Source organism: Pseudorca crassidens, chromosome 18, assembly GCF_039906515.1.
Source record: "Pseudorca crassidens isolate mPseCra1 chromosome 18, mPseCra1.hap1, whole genome shotgun sequence".
Lineage (NCBI taxonomy): Eukaryota > Metazoa > Chordata > Mammalia > Artiodactyla > Delphinidae > Pseudorca > Pseudorca crassidens.
In genome coordinates this window covers 77,623,333-77,636,410 of record NC_090313.1, presented here as the reverse complement: position 1 = coordinate 77,636,410, position 13,078 = coordinate 77,623,333, and the positions used below count along the sequence as shown (strand labels likewise).

At 44.7% G+C, this 13,078-nt stretch overlaps 1 protein-coding gene across 3 annotated transcripts in view; it reads left to right on the top strand.

Annotated features, from left to right (window-relative positions):
- Positions 1-597: 597 nt before the first annotated feature.
- Positions 598-13,078, top strand: part of TNFRSF19 (TNF receptor superfamily member 19) — an 89,253-nt gene continuing 76,772 nt past the window's right edge. The window contains exon 1 of one of the 3 annotated variants that reach the window (XM_067713718.1): positions 598-1,198. The gene's annotated coding sequence lies outside the window, so the exon portion shown is untranslated. Of the gene's footprint in view, positions 1,199-9,020; positions 9,195-13,078 lie in introns of those variants that run through there. The other 2 variants (XM_067713716.1, XM_067713717.1) reach the window with 2 other exon arrangements.

Below are 13,078 nucleotides of genomic sequence, written 5' to 3'. Positions count from 1 at the left end.
GCCCTAAAAGGCAAGGAGCACAGCTTTGGGGTAAGCACGGGGCAAGACAATCCTCTACGTCATTCTTCTCTTTTGTGGATTTTCAATGCTTCACAAGTGTTAATAAATTGCACCTATCTAAGAAGTACACGTTGTTTTAAAATCTGATTTTCTGAATCCCAAACTAAGACCGAGACTAAGATTAAGTGTCCGCCCAGGGCCTTAAGTGAGAGGGTGACAGATATCAGACACTAGGTAACTCTTGATTATCTGCTCGTTAATTACTTTAATTAAAGTACCGCTGTTTAATTGGCAAAGTCTAACAATGTAAATTTCAAAGAAAAGACAGTTTACTTAAAATCCTTAAGGACTTGTCACACTGCAAACAAAACACACTTTGAAGAAGTCACGCTCTCCCCCTGGCAGTGTCCTGGTGCTTCTCCGAACCATTCTGGATACTGGACCCCCGGTCTTTGGGAAGAACTGTGATTTCTCTAAGGGAGAGGCAATTATTACGTGCTGTCCTCTGGAGCCAGGGTGGATGAGGGGGCCTTTCCCGCTGGAATCACCCCGCAGTACCGCCAGGCCTTCCAGCTGGGCAGCAGATGACAGAGCTGCGCTGCGTGAGTCGCAGGCGTGCAGCGCGATTAGAGGCCGGGCCGCCCTGCTTCCCGGGGCGGGGCGCGCTCCCCGCGGGCGGTGCAGCCTTCCTGCCAGGCCCGGCGCGGTGATGTCATGGGATCCGCGGCTCGGCGAGATGAAAGGGATCCAGCGCGGCCCGCTGGCACCAGGCGCAGCTTCCAGCGCGCAATCAGGGCGCAGCGTGGGGACCCGAGCGCTGCGGTCCCGCCACTCAGCCCGGGCTGGGGGCACCGCCGGGCCAACTGGGTGCAAGAAAAAAGGAGGAAAGCAACGTGATCCGGGTCAAACAAAAGAATCCGAGGACGGGGAGGGGGGAGGGCGACTACCTGCTGAAAGGAGCGTTCCAAGAGCCCTGCGCGCACACACGCAAACTTGGCCTGCCTTTGATGTGCTGCAACTGATCACCGATCAGATTACGGGCATTTCATCTCGCTGCTCGTCTGCCTTTGATCTGCAGGGTTCTTCTTCTTCTCCTGGATTGGAAGATTCGTCTGGGCTTGCGCTGACATACATTTTGGGGAAGGTAGAGCTTTTGGCCCAGAAGCGCTGCCAGGGAGAAGCTCAGCTGCCGAAAAGGGTGAGTACTGCAGAGAGTTCAGCACGCTGAAGGCACCGCGCTCATGTTTCGTTGTGGCTTTCAGTTCGCTTTTCCTGCGTGTCCTCAGAAAAGATGGTTTTAGTGCAGAGAGCACGAGCATTTGTGTGCTTGAGGACTATGTGTATGGATGAGAGGAAACACGATACTCGGTGCCGGTTTAGTAGTTTGTACAAAGGGTTTGCAATCTGTCGCGCACATTTTACTTGGAAATGAGTTGTTCCAACAGGACAGAAAGGGAGAGAGCTAACTTTAGCAATCACCCGCCGCTGCAGAGCCCGAGGTCTGTAGGCTGTAATTGCTCTAAGTATTTACAGGTTGCTTTACTTAGTAAACGGGCGGAGGAACTCTACTGGATGCCAATGTTTTCCTTGTTTTCTCATAGAAAAGAGTACAGTGCATCTCTGGCAATACTGTTTCTTTATTTATTCTCTCACCTCCAAGACTACAACCTATCAAATACATTTCCTTATGCAGTGTGTATCCTCAAAGGAATCACTGGAGAGGCATTCAAGTATGATTAAAGCCTTTTCTGGGTAAAACTGAAGAATTTTCAAACAGGGAGGTTGAAGTTGTGCTAAGTTTGTTTTAAAAAAAATCCTCTAGTGGTTTTCTGGAACCTTTGGCAATAGCACAAGCCTCATGTACAGAAACATTCACAAAGTTACTATTCCTAAATTAAAATGTACTTTCAATGTAGTGACAGCTGTTGTGAGTTAAAATTTGCCAACTCTTTATGAAAACTGAGTAATCAACAGTTATGATGTTACATACAGTTTTTAGCGACATTTTTACTTTAGTTGACGCTCAACATGGCAAAACCAAAATATATTGCTGTGCTGAATTTGAAAGTTAACTTGTTTTGTCAATTCAGTGATCACATGCGTGCACGCGTGCACACAGAGTGAAGTCTTTACATCGAGATGCAAGAAAATACAGTGGAAATGTAAGAGCACCATGTTCACATTAGTTCATTTTAATATTCTGGTCTTAATTTTGGGGGGGTAAGATATTTATCATCACAATAGTCTATTTTAATGCTAGCCGAACCACAGAGAAAGTGTAAGTGATGAGAAAGATGGGTTATTCTTTAGTCTGAAATTCTGATGAGACAGGAAGGGCCTAATGAGTCTCATTTCACGTGTAATTAATTTTTCAGAGCCAATTAATTAAATTACTTTCTAAACTTTCCTCCTGATATTCTAAGGAGGATAATTAGCATTGTTTGCTTAATTTTAAAACTGATAGCAGTTAAGTGGAGATTATTTAAAACCATACCAAACTGACTATATTTTTAAGATGTGTCAGTGAGAATTTGAAAGATTTAACTGTTGTTTTTAGTCATGCCAAGAGAGGCATTTAAATTTTTATTCTACTGACAATGTGACAAAGCATGTTCACAAAATCCTGAATTATCAGCTTAGGTTGATTTTTTTCATTTATTTGCTGAAAAAGTCCTCTTTAAATCACAAAAGCAGTAGCAATGTTCACATTAGGATAAAGAAAATTAAACTTTTAAGATAATGACTGGAGAAGATGCCCAAAGAAATAGTGTGCTTAAGAACTCCGTCATTTAGTTCATGTTTGGGACTTAAAAAAATTTTTTTTATGACTGTTCATTCTGCTACTAGGTTCATTCTAACAAACAGACTTCCTTCAACACAAAACAAAAGGGAGAATTAGCAATTATCTGATTAATTTAGGTTTTGTAGAAAACTAGCTTGGGCGAGTCAAGTCATTGAAAATTCACTTCAGTGTCTGAATTAATTCAGTTAATTGTTTACTTCTTGTGTCTTGGTTGAGAAATGAAACAGATTGTATTTGATTTTAAAAGAAAGATGCCTATTGCTGAATGTACAGGTACAGTCTCAAAAGCTGTCTCTGAATGAATTTCTACCTGAAGATCTTGACTGTGATTTAAGAGGGGATACTCCATAAGACTTCCACTGAACGGAACCCTTACATTACATTTTTTAAGCACTTTCCTATCTGTTGCTTCAATGGCAGCTTTGTTACTGCAGAAAGGCCAAGACTTCAAAAGACTTATTTCTAGTCCTGATTCTGTCACTGATTAGCTATGTGACCTTAAGGGATTTGCTTTACTCCCCAGTGTTCTCATATGGGAAATGAGGGAGTGGATCAGATCATCCTCCTGAAATAAGCAGGGTGGAATTTTTATAGCCATCTTACAGATGAGGAAACTGAGATTGCAGAAAAGTCACTTGACTTTCTTAACTAAGTTACATGGCCTGTTTTCCAAGTCCTGGTCCTGTGTCCTTCCCAGTTCACCATGGATATTTTCCAACACCTGCTAAAACAAATGTACTGCTGACTGGAGAACAGTTTGAAAGATCAAGATAACCACTTCCTTCTGCTATGCAGTTTTTGTTTCTGTGATAGATGTGTCAGTCAACTGGATTAGTCCGCTGACTTCCAACAGTTGCTTTTGCTTCCGTATTTCTAACCAGTCTGAACACAATTACTGCTACACATAGTTTACCATGACATTTAAAATAATTTTCACAAAAATTTAATATATCAATGCAATGTGGAATTATATATATTCGTGTGTCTGTATGTATATATACGTGTGTGCACATATATATATATTATGTACATCTTTTGACATTATATGCACATCTTTTTGTGTTTCCAAGGAATTGACACTTTCTTAGAAGATGTCAGTGGTGTGCATGAAAAGTTCAATAGTTAATTAAAGGCTGCTATTCCTCCAGGGAGATTCCCAGTGGGATTTTGTGAGATTTCAGTTTACATATTCAATATGGGCTGGTACATGATATATATTCCCTATTACATTTGATTATGTTAAGAATCCTTGAACATGTTTTCACTAACTCCTTCTGGGTTTTTTCTTGAAAAAAAAAGGAATATATTTCTTGTGAATAAATTTATTTATTGACTATAAATTTTACACATATGCACTGCTCTCAAGGCCAAATATCTCTCATGTCTTATCACCCTCATAAAGGTTTCATATAAAGCTTTACAGATTATTACTTAGTAACATTCACTAATATTTATTAATGTGCTAGTTATTAATTCAATAATATTTATTGAGTTCTTGTGTGCAAGGCACTCTGACAGTATTTTTCAGGACACCATCTCATTTAAATTTCCAGCAATTAAGTTTGTCATTCCAATTATACAGATGAGAAAAGTGAGGCTCGGAGGGATTAAATAACAAGTGCACGGGTCGCAGGGCTGGTTAAGTGGCACCACTAGAGTCTATCTGATTGCAATTCGGGTTCTTTTGTTCTAGGGCTGGGCAGTTAATTCCTTCTATTGTAAGAATTACATACAGCTGAACTTAACTGTTAGCAAACATTACAGCCAAAATTTGGCAAAAACGTGCTCTGTTTTTCTTTCTTTCCTTCTTTTGGTATATTTCATGAGCACTATTAGAATTTTTTGATAGGGTTTTCCATCAGTTGGCCTAGAATCTTCAACTATAAAGGACCTCAGGACGTAATTCATTCTTCCTCTGCTTCAGGACTGGACCACACTCAAGCATCCACCATTGGTCTGGCTGGTCAGACTCCCTGTGATGGCAGGGCTGGTCCCAGGCACCCTGGAAACATTCAGAAACTGGTGTGCCTTTAAAGAGTGATTCTTTAAAATGTCAGCACTGTTTAGAGGAACGTGCTATGAAAGGGGGGGCAGGAGGAGGCTCCCTGGTGGCCATGCCTCATTCCTCCTCAACTGTCACAAGCCATTCAGCTTTGCTCCAAGCTGCCCCGCAGATCCACCCGCTTGCTGAAGTCACCACTCTGAAGTGACCAAGTCTCACATCCTTCGATTGAGAAGTACTTTAGCATCATCCATTGTGACTTAGATCTCTGGTGAGAAGGTGGAGGGAGGTGAGATGGGGGTGTTGAGTGACTTCATGAAACCATTTCTTCCAACACAGCCCACTCCCTTTGTGAGAAGAGTTCTGAGAAGTACAGCTTTCCCCATCCTGTTAATGGTCCCCAGGACCTAGACAGCCCTATGGCCTAGCCTCATGGGCTGCTGCCCTGCGAGCCTGTTCCTCAATTCTGCCACGTGCGGAAGAGTCCCCTGGATTTATCGGGAAGCAGAGAAGGAGAGTCAATGGGTCGTTTCTCCTCTCAGTAAACACATGAGAAGAGTCTGGCCAACGCAGTGTCATAAACTCACCAGGGTCAGTGCAAGTGCTGCAACTTATAGCACATTTGCTCTATAAATGTCATGAGTTTGACATTATATCAACTAAATAAATACCCTCCTTGGACTTTTCATGTGTATTAATTTAAGCATTCGTGGTACGGTGATGGTTATATTAGGGTTCAGGAAGCCTGGATTTTGGATCCTGTTTTGTTATTAACTTGGTGTGTGGCCTTGGGCAAGTGGCTTCCCATCAGGCCCCAGCCCTGCGCTGATAGTCTGATCGGCAGCAGTGGGTGCTGGGAATTACTTCAATAGCTGGGTCTTCGTTATTTTCCCCCTTATTTTCTTAACTATATTTGGCAAACTTTACAACTCTTTGAGATTGTGGCCCCCCATTTATTCATTCATTCAACCAATTTTTAATGAGTACCTACCACGTGCCAGGCACTGTGAACAAAGGGACAGAATTCAGGAGTCTCATGTAGCTTGCTTTCTATTCCTTTTTCCCATGAAATAGTGCTTTACATGGAAATTACTAGAAAGTCAAACAATTTTCCATTAATTTTGCTTCCAGTGAGCTAGCTTATCACTGAAATTATTTTCTCAAGAAGTTTGTTACTTCATTGGTTCAACTTTTTTAGGAATACATTCTAAACAAATACACTGCGTATCAGCTTAGATATTGCTAAAACTAGCTTCAGAAAACCAACCCATAACATAGTCTTAAAAACAACACCTCTGCCGAGATCTTCCTAAGAATTTGGCTTTTTCAGGGAATTCGCTGGCGGTCCAGAGGTTAAGGCTTCGGGCTGTCACTGCCATGGGCCTGGGCGCAGTCCCTGGCTGGGGAACTGAGATCCCTCAAGCCACAGCGGACAAAAAAAAAAGAAAAATTTAGCCTTTTCACTAAAATTTCAATTCATTCATGATAGTCAGTGCTCTAAAGGGAGAGGATGCTTGCAGCCCTAATTCTAAGCATTGGTTTCATTCTGAAAGAGCCTGGGAGTCATATGATTCTTTTTGTACCACCACTGTGTCCTCCTTCCTTCAGACACTGTCCCCAGGTCACTTACACTCAAAGTGAGGTAAGTGGGGAGCATTTGTTGACTTAAGCGGCCTCTTCTTTAAAGAGTAAGAGGCACTTAACAGCTACAGTGCAGAGGTTCAGTGGCTCTCCGCTGTCGAATACCATTTCAGTTATCGATTTCTGATGCTTGGCGCTGTGTGCCTGACAAAAGGCACAGCCCTGCCAGCGGTGGCTGCCATTTAATGAGCACTTACTGTGTGCCAGGCACTGGGCCAAGCGCTTTAAATACCGCATCTTATTTAACAGCGACCAATGAAACAACTTATTTCAACGGTAGAAGATACAGAAAGTTGGGAAGGTCAAGTAACTTTTCCAAGGGCATGCAACTAGCCAACGGCCAGTTGGCCTCCAAGCCCAGAATGTGCGATGCCAAAGGCTGTGTACGTTAATAGGATCTGTCCGCAGAGAGCTAGCAGCGGGCTCACGGGGAAGAGCAGTCACGTACAGATGACATGCTGCAAGAGTGAGTGAACTACATACTGTGCCGCTGTCTCTAAGTAGAAAGGGAGGCCAGAGAAAAGACAAAGTAGTTCCTGCACTGGCAGATTAAATTCCTCTCAGAAAACACTTACTGAACATTCGTGTGAATGTCTGATACTATCGGGATGCAAGTTTGAGCAAAATATGCTGCTTCTCGAAAGCAGGACTCCTTTTAAGTCCTTGAGGAGGAAAGCTAAGTCACAGGAACTCCGGACAGGAGGGTGCTGTCATTGTGGTAAAAAGGCCTCAGACCTCGCCGTGACTCCTGGGAGCTGTGGCTTCTGAGCTGGTCCCTTACCAACTCAGGGGAGGCAGCATAAAGAGGAAGCTTGGGGCGCAAAGGAAGGGCAAGTTCAGGGCACACAGGAGGCAAGGCACGCAGACCAGTTTGGCCAGAACTCCCAGTGTCCCGTCTAGAGGCAGGAAAGATAGAGCTGGAGATGTGGGTGGAGCCCAAACATGGAAATCCCTGACTGGAAGCCATTCTTCACGGTGAGGAATCTTTGTAAATCTTTTCATTGGACAGTGACCATGATGAAGGCAGGGGGAAGCAGGACGGGTGGAACAGAGCAGCCGGGAGGGAGGTTCGAAGGGAGGTTTGACGGCGGGGCATTCAGGGGAAGGGTGCGGAGGGCCTGTTTGGCAGTGGACGGGGTGGTGGGATGAAGAGAAAACGAGGAGGAAGGGGTGAGTGTGTGAGACCTTAACAGAGAAGCAGCAGTAAGTCAGCTTAACCACTGTGGCTGGAGGATGCCCTGTGTGCTGGGCTCTGGGCTATGAAGGAAATAAGCTGTGCCCTCGGGAAGGTGAGGTCTAATTAGACAAATAGGTAACTTCCATCTAAGGGTGAGCTTGTTAGGGAACCTTGGGCTGTGATGTGGTCCCAGATCACAGCTGACAGGTAGGCTGGGGACAGGCACACTCGCCTTGACGTTCAGGTAGGACAGTGCGTATCATTTGTAAACGGTGAAAAATAAGTCGTGATTGCGGTTTCTGTTCCGGCCATGACAGCCTTGAGGCTGACACTTGGAAGGATATTTTTAATGTATTTTTTACAAGTACCTAGTAGCGCATTCCCCATTCTCAGTGCGGGGTCATGAGACGGGCGGATTGGTGACCAACGGTGACAACTTACTCATTCTCTCAACAAACATTTATTGACCGCTACCATGGGCCTTGCGGTATAGAAAGGAAACATGGGATTTGGTTCCATTCAAAGAGACGTGCAGGTGTGCCGGGGAAATCAGAACCAACACAGGAAGTGGTGGGCGCCCCTGCACCAATGCGGTGCGTGCGCAGTCTCTTGGGCTGGGGGGAAGTTTGTCCACTTACTCACTGGACGGATGAACGACAATTGCTTACATTCCTGCAGCATTGTAGTGCGGAAACCTATTTGTTCTGTACATGGTTCTTTTACTCCTTCCACTAAATCTGTGGAGCGGGCACCATTAGCCTTGCTTCGTAAGCGCGCAAAGTGGAGAAGTCTCGACACCGTCCTCGAGCCGCGTGTGGACGCACGAAGCCCGGACCTGCGCGGCCCACGATCCCCGGGGGCCTGGGCCGGACCGGGCTGTGCCCGCGCCGAGGCGGTGGACGCACCCCGACCTCTGGAGGCCAGTGTCCGGCGAGCGAAATGGGGAGGACCCGCCGGGAAAAGCATCTGCGAATGACGAGGCGGCTGATGGGCTGGGTCCTGGTGATTCGCACTCGCCGCGCACACGTGTCACATCGTTTCCCGGGCCTTTCCTGGCGCAGAGGCGGGCGCGGGGTAGAAGGTCACCGGCAGCGCAGAGGCACAAAGGCCTGGAAACAGGTCCAGGTGGACGCGAAGGCGTCCCCCTAGCCGCAGGCAGGTCCCCGACACAGCCCCGCTCTCCGTGGTCTTGGTGAGCCCCCTCCTTCCTACCCAGGTCCGCCAGCGTGATGCAGTCAGCAGCTCCCGCAGCCCGGGGGCCACCAGCGGCTGGACCGCGGCCTGGGGCACCCGGGCGACTGCGGGGACGCAGCCCGGAGCCCAGAGGGTGGGTAGTGGGCGGTGGTTCCGATGTGGGCGGGGCTCCAGGTGGGCGGGGCCGGAGGCGGTGGCCGTTGCCGGGCTACGGGGCAGCGCGGACCCGCGGCGCCTGGACGTGCCGGGTGTGCGCGCGCGGAGGGGACCCCGGCTCAGCTCCGCACCGAGTGCCGCGCGCTCAGCACGGTTCAGCGCGTACCGGAGCGTCAGGTCGCCGCCGAGACCTGCGGAGCAGCCTCCAGGCACCCGGGAAGGTAGGTGCCTCGCCGCCCCCGGGTCCGTGGCGCCGCGCCGCGCGGCGGATCCGCACGGGACGCGCGCGGAGAGGAGCCAGCTGCGGGTGGAGGGAGGGGGCGCCGGCCTGGGCTGCTCGCGTGCAGAGTAGGGGGCGGGAGGACAGGGCCGGCGGAGGCGACTCCCGGGAAGACTGACAGCAAGGCCACCGAGATGCTGCAGCTGGAGGCAGCGGAGGGTGTGAGCACCCCCCGGCCCCCGTGGGCGACGGGAGTGGCCGCGCTGAGCCCCGCTGTGCAGGGATCTTGTAAATAGAAAGTCTGCATGTAGGCGAAGGTGCGTGAGTGTGTGTGTGCTCGAGTCTCTCCCGGGGCCTGGACGGGGGCACTCCAGCCCGTCCTGGCGGGAAGCGGTCTGCAGGCCGGCCGGGCCGGAGGGAGCTGGGGAGGGGAAGGGAGGGCACTCGGAGGATGTGCCAGCAGCCCGTAGACACAGTGATGGGAAGGGCCGCTCTCACAGCCCTGGTCAAGGGTCTCATGCCATTTCATGGAACAGAAATTTAGCTCATACACTCTTGAGGATGACGTTTGGAAGCATCCAAATACAGCGATATGTTTTGATGGTAGCGAACTATGCGTCAAACCTGCAGTTACCATTGTAAGAAATCCAGGTCACTTTTTTTTTTTTGCATTTTAATAAAAGGACTCAATTTGCAAACAACGAAAAAACATAAGCGTTGTTCGATATTTCTTTAATTGAAACAGTTTAACAAACTACTTATGAATGGGTGGTTTTTACTCCAATGACAGTTTTCCTTTATTAGAAGACGATTTCTTTATATAAACAGGAAACAGTTATTGTTAAACATGACTTCCGCAAACAGAAGGATTTATTTTAATATGTTGTTATTTCATGACCAGATACTTGTATGCAAAAGGAAAGATTATATTGCATTCGCTCAGGATTTACTCCATATGTTTTCTGTTGTACAGCTTCATCTTAGGTGTAGTTTAAAAGCATGTTTATTTCAAGCACGGCTTATTATCTAATTTAAACATACGTAACTAGAGGGGGTGAGAATAGAGTCCTTCCCTGGAAGACAGTTTTTGACAGTTATTCACAGAGATGTCGGTACTTAAAAAGAGTTTTTCTTCGCATAATATTTATTAAGTTTTGAGGATAATACAAAACACAGAAATGCAATTTCATTTTGAAAATACTGCCTTGACGTGAATACATAGTGCATTACCATGAGCTCTATGTTTGTTCCTTTTTAACCCATGGAAGTGTCTCATGACATCTACTTTGTTACTGAGGCCACATGGCTTTATTAACTTGGGAATGTTTTTCCATACTAAGTGCTAGCTCTAGGATGTTGTGTTAGCATTTTCTGGGACATTCATGGAAATTATTTGTTTCTTTTTTTTTTTTTTTTTTTGTTATTTGTTTCTTTGATGGGGGTATTTTTAGGCTCTGAGTCCAGGCTGGATTTTGAATTTGAAAGGTAAGGACATAGGAAGACGTTTTATGCACTTGAAATTGCAATGTAAAGTGCCTTTCCTATCCAGAAGACTTGAATAAGGAACACTGCTAAATTTAAGTAACCTTGAAGAGGCTTTTTAAAAGAACAGAAAGAAAAAATTTTTTTTTACTTTAGATGGTCATCAAATTTAATTTATATATAATGTGTTTGTACATACATGTAATAATCACATGCTGTGCTTAATATGTTCATTTAATTTACTAGTTGTAGCTCTAATATGTGAATCCAGGGTATGTTGGGGACATTTGAAACCTAAGTGAGGAATTCTGCTAACATGAGGAGAATATTCTTCTCCTTTTTCACCTATTTAAATCTCTGAACCCAAGCTTAACCCAATCCTCTGCAACCAGTTCAACCATTCAAAATATAACACAGCACAAAAAACTGAAGGCATCTTTAATGAAGAAAGCCAAGTCCTCTTAAATCTGATGAATCAATATTTAAAGTCAAGCATTTAAAAATCTGGAAAAGGCCAGCATGCTCTGTCTGTTGACAACAGGTTGAATAAGAATACCCACCTCGAATAAATGTACACCCCAAATAAAGAGACAGCTGCTTATGGGATAGGGGAGCCAGGAACAGTTAAACAGTTCAAGGCGTTCGTCTCATGGCAGCGGATTCTTAAATGGTCAGAGCCTGTCTAAAATGACCTTCTGGCTGAAGAAAAAGAACAGTCAAGCAGTAGAAACGCAGTTTCCTTTCATGATTTACCGGCTGAGCAGTGAATTCATTCATCGTATTTTATCTGTCTCAAATGTTTACATTTAAAAGTAAGATGTTTAAACAGTATTGGGTTATCGTCTAGTCCACACATCACAGAATAGGTACCTTTTAAATTGACGTTTTAAGACCTGGGTTTTTAAAAAGAGAACAACCAACCTCAGCAATTATATAAGACAAAGGAGCTTGTCCACCTCAAGATTAGATGTTATTCAGCCAACTCTTCCCCTCCGTCTGCTCGGATGGCTCTAATCTGAGGAAATTCTAAAAGAATGGAGGCCTCTTATAATGGAGAACATTACACATGTTACAAAGAAGGACTTTGGAATCTATCCAGGCTTCTAAAATAAAAATTTCAACAGCTGTGTTGTAGACATTATTATGCACAATTCTCTAGAATAGATTGTGTCAATGTTTGGGGTCCCCTCAGACCTTGATGCTACAATTGTCCTATTTGTATTTTAGGATTGAGAAACATTTGTGAATTGGGGGAAGAGTACATTAGTTACAAGACGCTTGTTGATTGAACATTCTGAGAACACTATGACTGATTTTCCTAAAGCAAAAATGACAGCACCTACAACTCAGAGAAATGAAAAGAATTAGTCTCAAAAAACCATATCCTAGGTTAAGTTCTGTTGAAAAAAATTATAGGAGCCTGACAGTGACTGGCCCCTAATGTTTTTGAACTTTGGAGGAATTGAAGATATTGTATTTGGTAACAGAACGTTTTAGAGCTTGTAGAGTTTTTAGTAGAAGATACTTCTTGACTTGAAAAGGGAAATCATTCTCATTTCCCAGCCAACAACAATATGTATATTTTTATTACCGCATACCTTCGTGAGCTTCCTAGGCTACAAAAAGGGATGCCAACCCTACTGTGTAGGAAGAACAATTTTCAGGATATAGTGAAATTGAAGACAGAGATAAAGAACAGCTAGAGGCTAGGGGTTATTGCCCCGTTTGGAAATAGCAGTACCCTAAATTTCTAATTAATTTTTTAACGTAAGGTAGATAGCTAGTGGGAAGCAGCCGCATAGCACAGGGAGATCAGCTCAGTGTTTTGTGACCACCTGGAGGGGTGGGAGGGAGACGCAAGAGGGAAGAGATATGGGGACACATGTATATGTATAACTGATGTATTTTGTTATAAAGCAGAAACTAACACACCATTGTAAAGCAATTATACCCCAATAAAGATGTTAAAAAAAGAAAATTAATTTTTTATTCTCTTCACATATGGGACTGACACTATTCGCAGCCATTTATGATTCTGTTCCACCATTAAATGTAAAAGGCTCTGTGTGTGGCGTTGGCGTCATTTCAGTGCTGATTTTATAAATTGTAAGCCTGCCAGTGTACTTTAATGTTGATTTCTTTAAAAATATTTCAGCTTGTTGCATATTGGAAAAATGTATGAGTTGGTTGTATCATGACCTAATGTTCATACAGTTCTGCTAGATGAAAATGTTTACATGTTGCATGCCCTGTGTGCTGGATGATAAATCAAATGGCTTTGAAGGGATGGGGGGAAAAATAAAAGAAAATTAAGCAACTTATTGTGAAACGAATTATCCAGATTTTTTGAGTTATTTCAGATTCATATATTTTGGTCATTTATAAGATCACAAATAAAGACTA